Raw genomic sequence first — 21,236 nt, forward strand, 5'->3', positions numbered from 1 at the left:
AAACCTTTCATGTTATACAAAAGTTAACTCAAAATGAATTACAGATCTAAATGTAAACTTAAAAAGTATAAAACTTTCAGATAAGAACACAGGAGAAAACCATGACTTGGGGTCAGGAAATACTTAAGACACAAAAGCACAACTCATAAAGGAAAACATCAATAAATTGAGCTCCATCAAAATTAAAAACTTTTGGTCCATGAAAACCCTATCTATGAAAGATAAGACACATAAAGAATCTGCCTTCCAATGCAGAGGACATGGGCTCCATCCCTGGCTGGGGAACTAAGATCCCACATGCCAGGGAGCCACTAAGTTTGTGCACCGCAACTGCTGAGCCCCCGCGCTTTAGAGCTCACGCTCTGCAACTGGAGAAGCCCCTGTGCCCTGACTAGGGAACGCCTGCACCCTGTGACAAAGGCCCAGCACAGCCAACAACAAAAAAAATAGAAAGTAAAATGCTGCCTATAAAACTACTTGAGGAAAAAAATGAAGATCAAAACATTCCGTTCTCAATTAAATAGACAAGTACTTCATGATAAATTTTTCAAAAGAGCAAAACTCCATCCATCCACCTCATAAGGCAACAATAAGAATATCATAGAGTCTATTAATGAAAATTTAAGTCAGACTTGATTTCTTATTTGTATTTTATTTTTTGAATACTATAGTTAACGTACATGGTACAAAATATACAGGGTTCAATGGATATACAGTAAAAAGTCTGTCTCCCATCCCTTCTAACCACCTAGTTTCGCAACTCAGAGAAAATATTACTAGTTTCTTGGCTGTCATTCCACAGATTTTCTGTGTATATATAAACACATATTTTTTCCTTTTTACACAAACTGTAACACACTACAAATGCCTCTTTGCTCTTCCCAGTTAACATATATTAGAAATCATTACATATCTATATATAAAGCACTTCATTTATTTTTCACAACTCTGTAACACTCTGGTTTTTAATTCCATAAGTCCTATAATGACAGACATTTACATAATTTATGGTCTTTTGTAAACTACAAATCACTCACCAGTAAGCATCTGGTATACAAGATATTTCACACACGTATCAGTATATGGGTACAATAAATCCACAGAAACAGAACTGCTGGGTCAAAGATCCCATGGATTTCTAATTTTGGTAGAGACTGCTGAAAGGCAGCAGAAAATGCCACCTCAAAATGAGCCACTGTGACACTTAATTTTGAGCTGCAGGCACTTGAAAACAGTAAATGCAGGATGAGGCCTTTTCTGAACCCTCCTTCTCTGCCTGAAGCCAGACTCTCCAAAAGGAACTCCATTGTCATAAATTGATCAGTTTCATCAATCAAGGAAGACTGATTCTTATCACAGAGGAGCCAAGAAGCTGACACAACACTGAGATAAACTTTGTCACAAACCATCACATCTCTCATCTGTGCTTCTGAGGCCCGTTCATCCGTCCTAAAAATCATCTACTCTCCTTAAGAGGCCTACATTCCCCTTTCCCTTCCCCCTTTAAGATGGTATTTAAACCTGAATTGAGTCACCTCAGGAGCTACTCATTTTTCCCCAGGTACCTCCCATGAGGTACATATATTAACAAACTTCTCTTTTCTCCCCTGTTGACCTTTTACCACAGGGCCTCAGTTAAGAACTCAGAAGGGGAGAGGGGACATCTTCCCTTTCCAACACTGCCTTGCTGCCTTCCTTAGAGGTTGCCAACCTCCACCCTCTTCAGCAATGCCTATTTCTCCACACCACAGTCATCAGTCTTTAATCACACTTTTCAATCTTCGCCAACTGATATGTGAAAATAGTTTTCAATATGACTTTAATTTGCACTTCATTTCTCGTGCTGTGAATGAGGCCATTACCTGCTTATATCCTTTGCCTATTTTCTACTGATTTATACGAAATAAATTTTATTTTCAAAGCTGGTAGGACAGGTCAAAGTATGAAAACAACTGCTCCACCCAGGACCAATACGAAACCTCTCTGAGACAATATGAATGAAGCCTGTAAGCTGTAAGAGGAGACTGAACAGAATGTTAACAAGGAAAACCAAGGTAGCCAACTGAACACAAAATGCAATGTCTCCTTCTCCTCTTTTCTTCACCCAACCCTAGAAATAACACGCGTGCATGCGCACACACACACTCTGTCAGTTACTACACAGCCATGCTCAAAATGACACAGAAAACCAAAAGCTGTGAGGAATCCCTATAAAATATAAAACAGCTGGAGATGGACTTAAAAGAAAAATGACATCCAGGACAGGGAAAAGAGCCTTCAATCAAGGGCACCAAGAGTATGAATATCAACCCAAGCCCAGAGGCAGACAGCCAGAAAAGGGCCAGAGCCCAGGGGCAACAGGCCTGCCTAGGACATCCTGCCCAGTTACCCCTACCCTCACTCCCCTGGGCAACAACAAAGTACCATCTGCTGAGAACAGAGAGTGAAGGCAGCACCCGAGGCAGCTGCAGTATCAAGGAACACGCTCAGCCAAGCAGACAACTAGTCATGAGGTACTCTTGCCAGAAAGGTCTACCTGCTTCCCACCCTCACAGAAAGCAAAGCAGAAAACTGATGCCCAATGGCATCTCTTCTGCATCTGATTCATGCCAAGGATTCCAAACATATACACACACACAATCATCTGTACTCAATGTGTGTGGAACCTCCAAGATCCCTACTGATGAAAAGCAGAATAAACTGAAACTTCAAAAACCCACTAGCCAATCACCTCAACTCCTATTGTTCTTCACTCTCACTGTGCATCGGAAGACTTCTCTGGCTTTCAGCTCCTTTTCTCAATATATCAATAACTGAGCCTCTCTCCTAGGTTCACCAATGGCTTCCATGATTCTACTTTCAGATCTCTCCTATCCCAACCTCTGATTGGAATGCCTAGAACACTTGAGTTATTTTTTAAACTTAAGGATTTGTTGTTGTTGTTGTTTAGTTTCTAAGTCATGCCCAACTCTTTTGCGATCCCATGGACTATATGTAACCTGCCAGGCTCCCCTGTCCATGGGACTGCCCGGGCAAGAATACTAGAGTGGGTTGTCATTTACTTTTCCAGGGGCTCTTCCAGATCCAGGGCTCAAACCTGCATCTCCTGCAATGGCAGGCAGATTCTTTACCACTGAGCCACCAAGGAATCCCAAACTTAAGGATAATATAACATATATTTATATTTACATTTATATTTATATAAGGGCTTCCCCGGTGGCTCAGCAATAAAGGATCCACCAGCAATACAGGAGACACAGGTTCGACCCCTGCATTGCTAAGATCCCCTGGAGAAGGGCATGGCAACCCACTTGGGTATTCTTGCTGGAGAATCCCATGGACAGAGGAGCCTGGTGGGCTACAATCCATGGGGTTGCAGAGTCAGACGTGACTGAAGCAAGTGAGTGTGTATGCGCATATATATATATACACACACATATATATACATGTATATATGTATATATGTATATATATATACATCCAGCAATTGTGTGGGTAACAGCGCTCCTTGAGAAACCTACACTAGAAACAGGTGGTGCGCTGACGCCTTCAGTAGACCTCTGTTTAATGCAATGCAGTCAGTTCTGTGTTTAGTTGCTCAGTCGTGTCCGACTCTTTGTGACTCCATGGACTGTAGCCCACCAGGCTCCCGTGTCCATGGGGATTCTCCAGGCAAGAAGAGTGGAGTGGGTGGCCATGCCCTCCTCCAGGGGAATCTTCCCAACCCAGGTCTCCTGCATTGCAGGTGGGTTCTTTACCAGCTGAGCCACCAGGGACTCTAATGTAATCAGTAACTCAATCTTAACGTGTAAAACTGATGCCACTCTTGCTCAAAACCAGTCTCCTCTTCCCACTACTCTAGCCTGAAGTGCCCGTTAAACTACCTTTAAATGTCATTGTTCTGGAGTATATATGATGTATCTCCCAAGGTAGATTATTCCTGAGAAGCATGAATTAGGCTTTATATCTTGATATCCCTAGGTAACCTAAAGCACCTCCTAAAGAGACAGTACTCAAAAGAAAAAAAAAAAAAACTTCCTGAAATAGCCAAGGTCTCACAGCTAATAAATATATTAGAAGATCTTCAGTATAAATGAGGAATAAAATATGCTAATTAAAACAGCAAAGCATCATTTTTACCCTTTAGATTAGTAAAGGTTAAAAAACAAAGCCTGAACCGCAGTGTGAGAGTAGTAAGGAAACAGGCACCCCCACCATTAATGCGTTAAGTATTTGGCAACATGTCAAATTTTTAAGTATGCCAAAATTTTGGTTTTGGTAAATTCATACAAGTTGACAAGTTCTATACATCCAGAAGTTAATCATTTGGAATAGCAAGCTGTCAATAAAACCGGAATGACCATCATCTGGAGATTAATTACAATGTGGAATAAGCATATATGGAATACAATGTAGCCACTGAAAAGAATGAGGTAGACCTTATGTGTTAATGTGTAAAGAGATCCCAAATATGGCAAATATCAGTAAAAGCAAACACAAAGACACAGAACAGCTCATATAGTAAAATCCCATTATTTTTAAAAAAACATGTAAATTCTTATACAGACTAGATAATTTCTGGAAGAAAACATAAGCAATGGTCCAAGACAGGTTACCTCTGAAGAATGGGACTGGAAATTTGGAGGAAAGGGAGTTTTCACATTATGTCTTCCTATACTGCTTGACTTTTTTTAAAAACCAGAAACATGTAAAGTTAAAAAAAGTGATTGTTCTCTTTCTCTGCTGTCCTTCAGGAAGGATCTTTATGTGCTTCTGGTTTGTGCTTTAAACTCTATTGAGTGGCACCAGAACTAATATTTTGTCTTGACTTCTCAGTCAAAACCCAAGCATAAATCTCTCCTTATTGAACATTGCATTTGATGTCTTGCTATCATCAAAAATCTTAAAGTAGAATTTAACATTTGTCCCCTAAAACAAGGAACCCCTCCAAAAGTCACTATTCCTTGTCAAAGTTATCAGCATTCTCGGCTCAAGTTATCTCACTCACATACCCAAGCGTATATTCCACACACACTTATTACACACTTACTATAAATGTAGGTGGTATGATGGCTACTGAAAATGAAAAAAGAAGTAAAACCAGGTCCCTGCCATTAATGGACTCAAATCCTGGTGTGAGAGACAAATCTGTCAATAAATTATTATAACACATTTGATAAGTATTACAATGAGTTATTCCAAGAAGCCACATAATTGCATAGGAACCACACAAGCAGCGGCACGAGGAGCAGACTGATTCACACGATGTGCTTCACACTCGCTGATTCATCCAGTCCCCAGGAACAAATCTGAAAGGCAGGCACAGTTCTCTCATTTTACAGATGAGGAAACTAAGGCACAGACAGGTTAAGTAATTACCAAACACGTGAGGTCCCAGACATACTAAGTAGCAAAGGCAGGACTGGAACCTAGGCTAAGTCCAGGGTCCCTGGTCTTTACCACTCTACTAGGGTGACTCCCCAAAAACATCACCAAGTTCTGTGGGTTCTGCTACAATACCCACAATTCTCCATGTCATCTTTTAAACAAATCTCTTGATCTTCCTGCTGCCTCCATTCGGGATGAGGCTTCTTCAATCTTACAGGATTTAGCGCAAGAATATTGTGATTTCTTTGCTTCCAATCTCTCCATTTTGATTCACTCTACACACTTCACTACTACATAAATCCTTAAAAAACAGGAAATTCAGTCCAGCATTGAAATTAAGACCAGAGGTTCTAGTGTGTGATAGACCCTGCTAAGCCTGAATAATCAGTCTGAATCTCCATTTTACCATTTATCAAACCCCACTGCTTCACAAGAAAACAACAATACTTACAACCTCTAAGATTTTCTGAGGATGAAGCAATATGATGCATGCAAAGCACGCAGTAAAGGCCCTGGCTCAGGGTAGGGTCAGCCAAGGAAAAAGATTAAACCTATTTTTAATATTAGTGAAGTTACCACTTCCACCACCTCACTCACCAGCTCAAAAAATATTCAAAGATTCTTCATTACCTGAAAAGCCCAGTACTGACATTCAAGACCTTCCATAGTTTGAAAGCTCACATTCTAACTTTATTTCCAACCATCCTCCAAACCAGTCCTTCTCAAACTTAAAGGTACGTAAAAAATACCGAGCATGAGGCTAAAAATGCAAATACTTATGCTTCAGAGATTCAGAATGTCAGGGTAGAGCCCAGGCATCTACATTTTCTAAAAAGCATCCACAGTGATTTTGATACAAGCAGTGCGTGAACCTCAATTTGCAAATAAGAACCAAAACAAAGTAAGGCAGGCCTGTTCTCAACACTGAAGGTGTTCATTCACTCCTCTGCTCCGGCCTTCCACACCCGCGTGCCCCGAGCACACCTGTCCCACAGCAGCTGAAATCCTAGTCACTAAACATAGCGGGAGCACTCTCTTTTCTCTAGTCCAAGGGTGCACATTAGCTTCACCACTCATTTGGAATTTAACTGCCAAGTTAAACTACCTACCATAGTTAATTTGGGAGAAGGAAATAACAATCCACTCCAATATTCTTGCCTAGAGAATTCCATGAAAAGAAGAGCCTGGCGTGCTACAGTCCATGGTGTCACAAAGAGTTGGACATGACTGAGCAACTACATTTTCCCTTTTCATAGTTAATTTAACTACACCGTGGTCTGCTGTCTCACTCTCATATAATACTGCCTTTCAGTACTTTCTGATCAGTTATTTCCTCTAGTCAGCTTTACTATCATGAGTGAAAACAATACTCTGAACAAGAAATGATATGCTCAATATTTTGCATTTAATTTGTGAAATATGTGATACATGTGCATGCATGCATGCTAAGTTGCTTCAGTCGTGTCCAACTCTTTGCAACCCTATGGAGTGCAGCCCACCAGGCTCTTCTGCCCATGGGATTCTCCAGGCAAAGAATACTGGAGTGGGTTGCCACGCCCTCCTCCAGGGTATCTTCCAGACCCAGAGATCAAACTCGCGTCTCTTATGTCTTCTGCACTGGCAGGCGAGTTCTTCACATAAAAAGTAAATCTCCTCTTCTATACAAACTGATTCACCAAGTTCTGTCCTAACACCCTCAAAACATGCAAATAACATGCTAGGTGCACTCTGTCCCAACTGAGGCTGAGACTCCATAAATCACAAACTATATTCCAGAATGTACATATGTGCATATACATACACACACACATTTGCACACAACAGACTTTAAGGCAAAACCTCATCCCTGAAACAAGAGTCCAGAGAAACAGTGGGCAGCAATCACTGGTCAAAGGACATGTGAAACACCACAAGTGCCATTAGTCCAAGTAATGGAACATTCTCTTCAAGGTTACTATGTTCCAAGTGCTATACTGAGTTAAGTACAGTTGGGTATTCCACTACCGTGAAATGAGAGTAATGAAAATAAAAAGATTTAAGCCTACAAGTGTAAGATCAGAGGAAGTGTGAAAGACGAAAAGGTGACAGAGAGGCAGTGATTGAACTGGCAGAGCTGAGGATGTCCCCAGCATACCTGCCTGCCAAAGGAGATGCTAACAAGAAGCAAGCCAATCACCCCACAGAACGCTGGGAAGGCCAAAGAACTGAGAAGGGCCCCATGAAAGACGGGGTAAGGCACGGGGCTCAAGTCTGCGAGTCTCCCCCTGCTCCCCCACCACCACCCACCCCAGTAGGCAATCATGTGTACGCGCTCTGCGGAAATCTGACTGGAGAGACTCTGGACTCTGAAACCAAGGTTGGAGACAGTAACGAGGCAGAGGATGAAAACGGGGGAGTGACCTTCAGGTAGGCTTGCTGCAGAGCTACACAAGCAGGTTTCCCAGCCTCCCAGGCAGGAGACGGGAGGGTTCTTCCTAAAAGAAATGGAAGGTGGAACCAGGGGAAAAGAAAGAGACATATGGGATTTCCCCCATTTAAAAAGCTGGCTTGCCGCCTACCATCCACCACTCACCACAATCCGCTCACACACACAGCTTCCAATCAATGCTGGGAGTCTTGATCTTTATTAAGAATGGGCCACCAAAAATGATTAAACTTGTGAGAGGAAAGCCTCCAATCTGAAAATAAATAAATAATAACAGTAACAAACCAAAGAAATTAATCAGAAAACAGGTGATTCTAAGGGAAAAATTTTAAAATAATATCTGCAAGGAGATAATAAAAATAACAACAAGTGCAAAGATTTACACAGCATTTACCATATCCCCAGGTCCTATTCAAAGTGCTAGACACACATTGAGCTGTTTAACCCACACCACAACCTTTGAGGTAAGTACTAATAGTACTTATCCTAGGTCATGGGTCAGCAAATTATGACCCAAGTGCTAAATCCAGCCTGCTGCATGAAGCATGATTTTTACATTTTTAAGCAGTCAAGAGAAAAACAGTATTTTGTGACATGTGGAAATCAGATGAAATTAAAACTTCTGTGTCGACAAATAAAGTTCGATGAGAACACAGCCACGGTCATTTGTTTACAATTGTCTAAATCTGCTTTCGCGATATAACGACAGAGTTGAGTTGTGAGGAGGACAAGGACTGCGTTTGGTACTTTATACCGCTACTCAGGGCACAACAAATCTCGATGACACGTGACAACGACAGCCTATCAGGCGTCAGGCATACTGTCATACTTCAACATTTTAAATTACCAGTGGGTAGCTCGCATATCACAACAAGAACAAAGCAGACTCTGAAGTCATGTTTTTTTCTTTTTTTGTAATTTCTGTTTTATCTTCTAGTGTTTGATGTGCATTCATAGTTCCCCCTTTTTTTTTGGGCACAGCATGTGGGGTTTTGGTTCCCTGCCCAGGGATCGAACCCATGCCCTCTGCAGCGAAAGCACAGATTCTTAACCACTGGACCACCAGGGTAGTCCCACGAAGTCACACTTTTAAGTCACAGAGGAGTGTAGATTTTTTTTTTTTGAAATCTAATTAGATGCTGAAGGGTCTTCCCTGGTAGTCCAGTGGCTAAGACTCCTTGCTCCCTGGGTTCAATCCCTAGGCAGAGAACTAGGATCCCACATGCTGCAACTAAAGATCCTGCATGTAGCAACTAAGACTCAGTGCAGCCAAACAGGTAGGTAAATAAAATGAATATTTAATTAGATGCTGAAGTACTACGTTTATCATGTAAAAGCATCATAGCTATGTCAGAACACAAGATGGGAAGACATTACCAACATGACCTGCCCCACCACAGAGCACTCACTCCCAACTCATCAGAACAACAATCAGGAAAATTTGAAAATGTCAAATCATTTCACCACAAGCAAAATGCCTTCGCAAAAATAAAAAAATGAAAATGAGGCTACAACTGAGTAAGATTCCAAATGGTTCATCTGTTAACCAAGCAAGGCAAGTCATTCACCAATCATGAGTTAACCCGTGTTTGATTACAGCAGACAAAGCAATGTGTCCAGAAAAAACAAAACATCCTTAAGACTTGTCTTTCAGTGAGAATAACTGCTCAAAGAACAGTCTGTACAGAACAACTACAGCCATGAATGGTTTCCAAAATAATTGAAAAGATAGTAATTCAGTACAACCTGAAGTGAAATTTGCTAAGATGAATAACAACAGATGGTGGCAAACGTGTGGAGTGGTAAAAAAACTCACCTGGACAAGTTTACAAACCTTGTGAAAATGCAAGGTGTTTACAAAATGTTGTTTTACTTTGGAAAATAAACACCTTTTTTCCAAAAACATGTTATTTATACTAACATGTAGATTTAGTATTTCTATTTTTAAGTAAATTAAATATTTTTTTAAATGCAAAGTGTTTAAAGCCTATTCATTATATGAGAATACTCTGTATAAAATGTTTGAATCTATCTTGTTATTGAACCAGGAGTGACAATAGTTAACTTCATCCACTCTCATGAACTTAACTATCATCAATTCCATAAAGTTTTTCTAGAAATAAAAGTTGAATATCCTGATATGTTCTACCATGCAACAATACAATGGCTTAGCAACGGTACAGTTTTACTTAAAATTTTTCAAGCTCAGGGTTGAGACTGAAATTGTTCTGAACAAGAAGAACCCCCTTCAACCACTGTTATTAAACACTGAATGGCTTTGGAAATTAGTTTTTGCTGCAGATTTAATAACATTTCTCAATGAACTCAATCTAAAATTAGAAGGCCAACAGCACTGATCTGTAAAATTAACGGACATTGTGTGAATCACAAGTAACAGCAAGCTGTTCTACACACTTCTGATGCTATCAGAAATCTCCAATCCCACACAAGTCTGCAGTAGATAAATTTTTCAAAGTCAAACTACCCTTCCAATAGCATTTCTCAGACCTCAGTGCAGGTACACAAGTCCTTTCCACATTTCAAAAACCATCTTGCTGCACAACACAGAGCGTCCACATGATCCCAGCCAGGACTGGTCAGGCCCCCGCAGAGTGCCTCACTGAAGGGCAAACGCCAGACACGAGCCTCACGTAACTCTACAGATGCCTTCTAAGCTATTCACTCACTGTGTCAAAACCACACAGGCAATTTCCTGGCAGCCCAGTAGTTAAGACTTGGACTTTCACTGCCAGGGACCCAGGTTCAATCCCTGGCTGGGGAACTAAGATCCCACCAGCCATGCAGTGTGGCCAAAAAGTTATATATATGCTCATAAATTGAAGTCAGTATTTGGCAATATTTGTTGTTTAGTCTCTAAGTCATGTCTGACTCTTTGAGACCCCATGGACAACAGCCTGCCAGGCTCCTCTGTCCATGAGATTTCCCAAGCAAGAATACTGGAGTGGGTAGCCACTTTCTTTTCCAGGGGATCTTCCTGACCCAGGGATTGAACCCGTGGCTCCAGGTCTCCTGTATTGGCAGGTGGATTCTTTACCCCTGAGACAACAGGGAAGCCATTGGCAATACTTACCTGTTGCCTGGGAAATCCCATGGACAGAGGAGACTGGCAGGCTACAATCTATGGGGTCACAAATGAGTTGAACACAACTTAGTTACTAAACAACAATAACAAAAAGGTATATTCAAAGATGAAATACAGAAAATCTCATTGCACATCAGCATTAGATATGAACATCTGTGATAAATTCTGATGATAGGAAACAGTAACTCAGAACTCCAACTAAGTAATATGGTATCCCTTCTTCCCCAAAAGAAATTTCATTCTTCTCATTAGCAAACCTCTCTTAGCAAAAAAAGTTCTCAACCATTATTAGCACTGTATTTTTAACTTCATCAATAAACATTTGTAGAAATTTTTTCTTTGTTGTTATGTGAGTATCTACATAATGTTCTTCATTTTGCCTCTGGGTCCACAAAGCCTAATTTTTATGATCTGGCCCTTTAGACAAAATGTCTGCCAACTCTGAGCCTAGAAGAATAAACTGAGGCAAAGAAAAGTTAAGTGACATGCCCAAGACCAAGACGACAGTTAGAAAGTGACAGATCAGGTTTCAGACCATGGCAGTCTAGGTGCAGAAACCATGCTCTTTACCACTGTGCCACACTATTCCCATAAACCAAGAACAAGATGTCAAGGAAATAAACAAGAAAAGAAACTTGACATTAAAAATTGATTTAAAAACTCAATAGACAGAAGATAAGGTCAAGGAAACACCCATAATCAAGAATAAGAAGACAAGGGACTTTCCTGGTGGTCCAGTGGTTAAGAATCTGCCTTTCAACACAGGGGACACAGGTTCAATCCCTGGGCAGGAAACTAAGATCCCACAGACCACAAGGAAACTAAGCCTGCATGCTGTAACTGCTGAGCCCACGCACTGCAGCTGGAGAGAGGCCTGCACACCGCAATAGGGGGTTCCAACGAAGATCCCATCGCGCCCCAACTAGGACTGGACACAGCCAAACCTAACACAAATAAATATTTTTTTAAAAAAGAACAAGAAGACAAATAGAAAACAGGACACAAAAAAATAGTAAGAGCCATTTAGAAGGTCTTAATAGATTAGTAACAGGAGTTCCAAACCGAAAGTATGAACAAAAGAGAGGAGCCTTCGTTCAAGACACTGTCAAGTCGGGAACCACGAAGGTCTGGGGTTGTACTTTACCTGCGCACCAACAAAGACAGTGAAGCCTCTGGGGCAGGGATGAAAAACAACTCACTGCTCATGGCAACAGCAGTAGCCAGAGTAACGTCTTGCGTAAGTTTCCTGGATTCCAATCCCCACAGGTCCTTCCACATATTTGGTAAAAATCAGTAATGTGCTCATAGAAACATAAAGTAGAGTTGGGGGCGGGAAAACAAGCTAAACTCAGCTCAGCAGTGACATTTATGCAGTCATAATAGTGGAAACGCTAAGCACCAATTCTTAAGTTTCCACACCAAAAGGGCTGGAAGTGGGATAGGAGAAGGAAAGGACCTCTTCTACCATAACAGGAGTCAAGAGATATTACCTAAAATTGATAAATCACAATATAGTCATTTAGACATATTACTTCCAAACATAGTTAAAAGTAGTTGTCTCCAGGAACCACACTAAAAAGGATAGTAGGTAAGACATGGGACTGTTGATCTTTTACAATATTATAAATTATTATAAAATATTTTATATAAAACATAAATAATATTATATATTATTATAATTTACCTTTCCTAACAATCCGCAAGTGTTGCTTTAAGTATTAACTCTTAATTGGAGTCAATTAACTCTCCTAAATTGGACAGAATGTGCTTTACTATTTCACAATCACTGATTCATATTAACAACTCAAAATGCCAATATCAAAGAAGAGTTGCAGGGCTGAACAAACAAACTAGCAATACCTAAGATCCATCATACTGGTTATGGAAGCACGACTCTGTATTTTGTGAGTGCCCACCATGTGGCCAGTCTTATACTAAGAGCCAAGGCTAAAACAGGGAAAGATGGATTTTATTTACAGCTGAGTATGAGATACAGACCAACAAAAAATTATAATATGGCAACTATCCAAGACTCAGTGAAAGCTTCCCAGAGGTCATGCCATAAAAAGCTAAGACCTGAAGGAATGGCCTGGTTGGGTGCAGGGGTTCAAAGTAAGGAGAAAAGCCTGGGAGTAGGCCTAGGATTAGGCAAAACAGGCAGGGTCCATTCCAGGAACTGAAAGCTCAACATGGCTAGAATAGGGAGGGAAGCAAAAAAGGCCAGAAAGCAAGCTGATGCCCGAAGGGGAAATTTTACTAAAGGGCATTTCTTCTACTATGCCCACTGTAACCATAATATTGCACCTATCTCTCAGTCTTCTAAACTAGTGAACTCCTCCCCAGTACATTGATGATTTCAAAATATCTACATCTATGCAGGTCAGGAAGCAACAGTTAGAACTGGACATGGAACAACAGACTGGTTCCAAATAGGAAAAGGAGTATGTCAAGGCTGTATACTGTCACCCTGCTTATTCAATTTATATGCAGAGTACATCATGAGAAATGCCGGGCTGGAGGAAGCACAAGCTGGAATCAAGACTGGCGGGAGAAATATCAATAACCTCAGATATGCAGATGACACCACCCTTATGGCAGAAAGTGAAGAAGAACTAAAGAGCCTCTTGATGAAAGTGAAAGAGGAGAGTGAAAAAGTTGGCTTAAAGCTCAACATTCAGAAAACTAAGATCATGGCATCCAGTCCCATCACTTCATGGCTAATAGATGGGGAAACAGTGGAAACAGTGGCTGACTTTATTTTTCTGGGCTCCAAAATCACTGCAGATGGTGATTGTAGCCATGAAATTAAAAGATGCTTACTCCATGGAAGGAAAGTTATGACCAATCTAGACAGCATATTGAAAAGCAGAGACATTACTTTTTCAACAAAGGTCCATCTAGTCAAGGCTATGGTTTTTCCAGTGGTCATGTATGGATGTGAGAGTTGGACTATAAAGAAAGCTAAATGCCAAAGAATTGATGCTTTTGAACTGTGGTGTTGGAGAAGACTCTTGAGAGTCCCTTGGACTGCAAGGAGATCCAACCAGTCCATCCTAAAGGAGATCAGTCCTGGGTGTTCATTGGTGGAACTGATGTTGAAGCTGAAACTCTAATACTTTGGCCACCTGATGCGAAGAGCTGACTCATTGGAAAAGACCCTGATGCTGGGAAAGATTGAGAGCAGGAGGAGAAGGGGACGACAGAGGATGAGATGGTTGGATGGCATTACCGACTCAATGGAAATGGGTTTGAGTAAACTCCGGGAGCTGGCGATGGACAGGGAGGCCTGACGCGCTGCGGTTCATGGGGTCATGAAGAGTCGGACACGACTGAGCTACTGAACTGAACATCTAGTCCATAACCATCTTGTGGGTGTCAGATCATTTATCTGACAAGCCATAAATTACCATCTGGACACAGAAATCAAGGGCTGTACCCTAGAGATGACAGGGTGAGAAGCTGGAGAAGAGGATGGGTCACTAATGACAGTGGGCTTCCCAGGCAGCTCAGTGGTAAACAATCTGCCTGTCAACAAAGAAGATATGGGTTCAATCCCTAAACTGGGAAGAGAAAATGGCAACCCATTCCAGTATTCTTGCTGGGAAAATCCCATGGACAGAGGAGCCTGGTGGGCTATAGTCTGTAGGGTCACAAAGTCAGACATGACTTAAGCACAGCACCCTAATGACAGTAGAGCCACCGTATCAGCCCTGAATTGTCTACCTCTGGACTTCTTTTACATAAGAAACAAAGTAATGATATGTTTAAGCTAGTATTTGCATGTAAAGCCAAATCAAATCTTGACTGACACAGGAGGCTCTGAAAATATTCTAAGGTGGAGGGTTGCAAGAGATATTTTGAAGGAATAATTGTCAAGATTCAGTGACTGACTCAATCTAAAAAAGAAATTTATTATCAGTCGTATTACATACCAAAAAATGTTTGGTTTTTTTTTTTCCCCAATGACCTTATCGGAGAGTTACAGTCACTTTGGGGGCCTGCATTTTTCAATTGAGATATAATTCACATATAACATTATATTAGTTTCAGGTGTACAACAACAAATACTGTATTGCAAAATCATCACCACAATCAGTCTAGTTAACATCTACCACCATAAACAGTTAATTTTTTTCTTGTAATGAGAAATTCAAGATCTACTCTTAGCAACTTTCAAACATATAGGACAGTATTATTGACTACAGTCACCACACTGCACATTACATTCCTAGATGATTTATTTTATAACTGGACGTCTGCATCTTTTGACCACTTTCACCCATTTCACCCATCCCCACCCCTTGCCTGGTGTCTGAATTTTTAAAACAATGCTAAAAACTAGAGAAGACATCAAAAACTATTGACCAAACTTTCCTAAAAGAATGAAAACAAAAAGTCAGTAGCAAATAAGAGCTATGTAAACTTGTTCTCAGTCCTACTAAATTACTTCATCTAGGAACAGACCAACAGGAGGATCACTTAAAACTGCAAGCAGCTTTTAAGAAGTTCAGAGCATTAAGCTCAACTAAGAATCTTAATAGGGAAAATAAGCTTAAAGATAGGCACAGATATTTAATGATTCCCATTATACTTATTAATAAGTAATTATTACCTATTAATATTATTATATTTTCATTATATTTAGCTTAGCGGTAAGCTAAAACACACCACCATCAGAGAGACAGGACCTTCAAACTCAGAGGCAGTTAAGACCCTGAGAGCTAAGCTGGAAAGTGGAACCCCCTCAAGAAACAGGACTTCCTGAAATCTCCACCGAGAAGTTTCAGCATCTTCTCCACAGCCTGGGAAAGGAAGAGCAGCAAAGGCCATCTTGCTCCTCTGCTTTTCAGGCCCACAACCATACAGCTGAGTCACATTAAGGAAAATCCTGGAAGGGAATTCGAGCCCAACTCTCACAGTAGTTGGTTCCTCCTGAAAATTTTCTCTCCCTCTGTCTTCCTATTGAACTGGAGGTGCCTCCATCACCCACCAGGACAGACAGCACCTGGTCTCTCACTCCAGGCAGGGAACCATCACTGCCCCAGAGTGTCCTGTGACTTGAGCATTATATGTACACTCTGATTACAAGTATGCAATGCTCAAAAAACATGAATGTGAAAAAGACCGAAATGAAATACAGAAAGACTTTACACATTATTACACTTTTTTTTTAAAGGTCTCGCTCTACAAATGTCACAGACATTTCCCACATTATCCGTTTACCATCACTAAAGGGAAAATGAAACAGTCCTCTCTAGCACTAAGCCCATTATCTTATGAAGTGAAAGATGACAAACTGCATTTGTAACAGCAAACAAAATCACTGAACAAAGTATCCCCGAACACACTGTGATAGGCAGAGTAACAATTCCCGAAGATGGCCACCTCCTAATCTATGGAACCTGTGATTCTGGTGTTTTACATAGCAAAAGGGACTTTGCAGGAATCATTAAATTAAGGACTTTGAGTTGGGGGAAATTACCCTGAATTATCCAGGTGTACCTGATCTAATCACATAGATCCTTAAAAATGGAGAATCTTTCCCAGTTGTGGTCAGATCAACTGCAACAGAAAGATGCAATGCGGCTGGTTTTGAAGATGAAGAGGGTCACAAACGAAGGAATGTGGTTGGGAGAGGCAAGGAAACAGATTCTCCCCTAGAAACTTCCCAAAAGGAAGACAGGTTTAACCACCTAACTTAAGACCCACTTTGGACTTCTAAAACACAGAACTTTAAAAGAATAAGTCTGGGGACTTCCCGGGCGGTCCAGTGGCTGGGACTCTCGTACTCCCAATGCAGGGTGCCGGGGTCCCATCCCTGGAGAGGGAACTAGATCCCATGTGCCACAACTGAGAGTTCGCACACCACAACTAAAGATCACACATGGTGCAATGAAGACGGGAAGTCCTGCATGCCACAACTAAGACCCGGCACAGCCAAATAAATAATTTTAAAAAAGAATAAGTTTGTATTGTTTTAAGCCACTAAATTTGTGATTTGTTACCGTAATCATAGAAAACTAACATACACACATTAAACAACTTCTAACAATATGTGAAATCATCTAGAGGAGAGAAGCATAATCAAACTGCCCAAATACTTAAAGCATTACCAGAGATAACAGTTATTTGTGCATTTTGTAGTTTAGTTCACTTCTATTTTTCTCATGCTCTCACAAAACTCCACCCACTAAAAAGCCAGCCCAAGTGACAATTCTTAAAACTTTCTATAGAAGGATGAACCATATCAACCAAGAAAATAGAAGCATCAGGAGAGCAGGATTGACTGGAAAAATCTGGAAACAATACTGTATTTTTCAGAAAGTCAAACATCAAAATGTTTGCACTGCTTATTCAGTATCAGATGGATGCCACATTTTAAAAAATAAGTCCTTCTAAATATAAAAGAGATTATTTGGGGTGTATGCTAATCATATTGTGGGTATATTAAAAAGAGTGACTCAATCTTCTAGAGATATATACTCAAATATTTACAAAATGGAGTGGGACTAAGAATTGACAGAGCCATAAATGAAATTAAATTAGCCTGAGTTACTGTTAGAGCTGGGTAATGGGTACATGGGGGTATATTATATTAGCCCAGATTGAACTTTTCCAAATTAAAAAGTACAAAGTCCTTGACCTATTTATCATCATAATATGGACATTTAATAGTTGACTAGTTTAAACTCCTTCCTGTAACATTTGTTGTTTAGTCACTAAGTAGTGTCCGACTCATTTACGACTCCATGGGCTGTAGCCCACCAGACTCGTCAGTGGGATTCTCCAGGCAAGAGTGGTCACCATTTTCTTCTCCAGGGAATCAAACCCAAGTTTCACCTGCATTTCCTGCTTGGCAGGTGGATTCTTTACCAGAGCCATCTGGGAAGCCCTCCTATAACATCTGCCCCACCTCAATTTCCTGCCACTTAATCCACGTGCATCAATTACTATTTTATTCCCACTCATTTTGCCTTATTTACTAATCTAATGAGTTTCAGGAAGTCACCTATCAGCTAAAAGACTGATTCTTCATTTGCAGAATGGGAAGAGTTATATTTGCTCATATCTGAGTTGCAGAAAGAATTATCTAAGACAAACAACACAAAGCAGGATAACCATTCAGAAATCTACATTATTCGTAAATTTCAAGCTCAGCAGCAACCATTCACCGATTCCCATAGATCGTCTTCCCTCCCACCTCCAGTTCCTCTCTCGAGCCCTCAACTGATCCGCCCAAAGACAGGTTCCCTCTGAAAGGGTGCTGTAAACACACACACACAGACACACAGTTATACACACACAAACTTTCTTCCGGGGTCCCTCTTCCACCGCCTACACACACGTTTTCATCTCTTTCAGCACACCTCTCTACATGTCTCTCCCTCCAACCTTCCCTCTTCTAAGGATTCTACTCAATCCCCCCCTTAGCAAGTCTATCCTGCGCACTCCTCTGCTGGCCCTATTACAATCATCCCATTGCTTCTCTGTATTTCAGTACTTTCATCCTATCAACTCTGTTAATCCAGTACTGTTCACAAACACTCGACGAGCTAACTTCCCACCCTCTCACCTTTCAGTTAAAATACAATCGCTAGTTGCCAGGGAGAGGGGGAGTGGAGAATAAGGAGTGACTTCTAATGGGTACAGGTTTCTTTTTTGGGTGACAAAGATGTTCTGAAATTAAGATAGCTGCACAACCCTGTGACTATGCTTTTTAAAATACACTGAGTGAAAAAAAAAAAAACACTGAGTTATACTTCGATAGTACTTTTAAAGGGTGAATTGTATGGTATGTAAATTACATCAATAAAAATTTGTCCGCCCCCTCCAAATCAATATTGCTTGGCTGCCCATCACACGCCCACCGGTCACCTCAATCCCACCTTCCTCATCACCGACTTGCTCTTCGGTGGCCCACACGGACTGAGGCCGGCCCCCACCCACTCGCTTGGTTAACACACCCCCTCACTTCTCGGCGCCGAGTGCCACTGAACCCTGGATGCGGGGGGCGGCTCTCCCGGCCCGGGCACAGCCCCTGCACGGCTGGGGAACTCTTCTGCCCAGCCCCGACCGGGGGAGGGGAGGCTGCTCCCAAAACCGCTCTGACTAGGGGCTGGCGGCCCCGCCCGGCTTCCAGGGCCGCGCGGCCGGGGGGCGGCGCCACAGCCCACCTGCCTCAGCCGGCGGGGAGATCCGCTTTCAGCGCACGGACAGACGGTCGGGTAACAGCGGGGACACGACGAGCCTCGGTCACGCAGCAGCTGGGATGGCGCACGCCGCCTCAAGCCTCCATGTTTCCCACGTCTCCACGGCTCCGGCTCCGGATCCTCCGCTCGGCTCCGGCCCGGGCAGCGTCAAGGCGGAGGCCCGGAGGCGGGGACTGAAGAGAGAAGCAAGCGGAGAACGCCGCTGGGGGCCGAACGGCCCAGCGCGCGCCAGCCGGCGGTCACTTGGCGTGCGGCGCGCGGGCTTCTGGGAAGTGTAGTCCTGAGCGGGGGGGGGGTGGGGGTGGGGCGTTAGACGTTTCTCCGCCCGCCTGCGCCTCCAGGGTAACGGCAAAGCCACGTGGCAAAACCGAGATGCCGCTCAGCTTTCTCACCCTCGTGGTGACGTCCTGGATTACCCCGCAGCGCTTGTGCTGGGAACTTACGTTTACTAAAGGCCCCTTTTCATTCCAACCCAATAGTCATCTGAGAATCAAGCAGTTCCTTGGAGGACTCTGAAGAATTTGGAAAATAGGAAAATAGTGTTCGATGGAGCTCGGGTAGCAGGGACAGCCTGCCATCCTGTCAGAAAGAACAGGTCCGACATAAAGTGTCGATATGGTACAGCGCCAAAAGCATGGAATTTGTAGCCAGATAAGCTGAGGTTACCAGATTGATGTCACTAAGCCTTTAGTTCACCTCTCCAGCCAGTTTTCTCATATGAAATATGTATACAAGACCATGATTATACTTCCCATATAGAACGCTTGTCGATGTCATGATAGTAATTAACAACTCAGATTATGGATTGTTTTCTATGTGCTGTCCAATACTTAATCTCTTCAAATAACGCTGTGAGATAGGTAACAGTGTTACTTCCTTAATATAAATAGTATATGCCTATATACTGAAGTATTATAGAGGTCTTACATATACTTTTCCAGCTTTTATTGCCAGCAGGTTCTCCGAATTTGCAGAATTACTACAAGAAAATATACTAAAATACAAGATACCTGGGAGCCTAGCTGAAAAGAAGTGGACATGGCCATGCAGCCATTGTAAATAATGCCATGGCTACTGTGTTCATGATACATGGAGTAAAAACAGTATGTATAGTATTATTCCATTTATTTTTGAAAATTGGATAATAAATTATGTTTGTAATACTTATGTATATACTCCCAAGAGGGGAGAGGCAGACAGAATATTAACAGTTATTCTCTTTGGGGAATAAGATCATGCATGATTAAAAATAGTTTTTTCATATGTGTTTTCTAATTTGTCTGCAATATATATATAAATTACATGCTAATTAAATTTATGGAGCAAAAAGAGAGTCAAGCACCAAAATAAACCTCAAAGTACTTTAGAATTTTGCCTCTACAAAGAGTACACAGTCTGTTCTACCTCAAAATGACCTAGCAACAATTGTGAGTGTCTCTTCAGAACTGACTTATAGACCAAGAAGCAACTTATTCTACTTCCAGGCAATCCTGTTTGTGAGATTTAATATCCTCTCCCTTTTGTATCTTTTGTATAACTTAAAATAAAAGTTTCACTAGAAACCAGTGTTCATAGGCACTTGTCATAATGTTGCTAAGCAAACATGATAAATCAGAGAATAATAATAGGAATGGTTTTCACAATAAATAATGCATGAGTTGGAGTAGCAGTCTTTTAAAAACTACTTATTGTGGATGTAATGTGCAAAGTATCATCCTTGGTCACCAACTTTCAATACTGCCTGCACAAGTAGCACAATAACTTTGACTGACTTGACTATTTCAGTGTCTAGTTAGTGCAGAAGCACTAACAAGAAAGCCATAAAAACCCTCACACTAAATGTAAGGGGTATCTTGGATTGGATCCTGGAACCAAAAACAACAATAGTGGGAAAACTGATGAAATCCAGATAAAGTCTGGACTTTAGTTAAGGATAACCAATGTTAATTTCTTAGTTTTGACAAATGTGTAATGGTTAAGTAAGATACTAACATTTAAGGGAACTGGGCAGAGGATATTCTGAAACTATCTGTACTTTGCAGTTCTCTAAAATTAAAATTATTCCATGTGGCAGCTCGGATAATGGCCACCTAGAAGATGTGTGTGGCTG

At 41.5% G+C, this 21,236-nt stretch overlaps 1 protein-coding gene across 4 annotated transcripts in view; it reads right to left on the reverse strand.

Moving 5' to 3' along the window:
- The window catches only part of DYM (dymeclin), a 382,103-nt gene extending 362,740 nt beyond the window's left edge, over nucleotides 1-19,363 (reverse strand). The window contains exons 1-2 of one of the 4 annotated variants that reach the window (XM_043444327.1): nucleotides 19,091-19,362; nucleotides 7,961-8,066 (exon numbers count right to left, since the gene is read on the reverse strand). The gene's annotated coding sequence lies outside the window, so the exon portion shown is untranslated. Of the gene's footprint in view, nucleotides 1-7,960; nucleotides 8,067-19,090 lie in introns of all 4 variants that reach the window. The other 3 variants (XM_043444328.1, XM_043444326.1, XM_043444329.1) reach the window with 3 other exon arrangements.
- Nucleotides 19,364-21,236: the final 1,873 nt, after the last annotated feature.

This window comes from Cervus canadensis, chromosome 23, assembly GCF_019320065.1.
Source record: "Cervus canadensis isolate Bull #8, Minnesota chromosome 23, ASM1932006v1, whole genome shotgun sequence".
Classification (NCBI taxonomy): domain Eukaryota; kingdom Metazoa; phylum Chordata; class Mammalia; order Artiodactyla; family Cervidae; genus Cervus; species Cervus canadensis.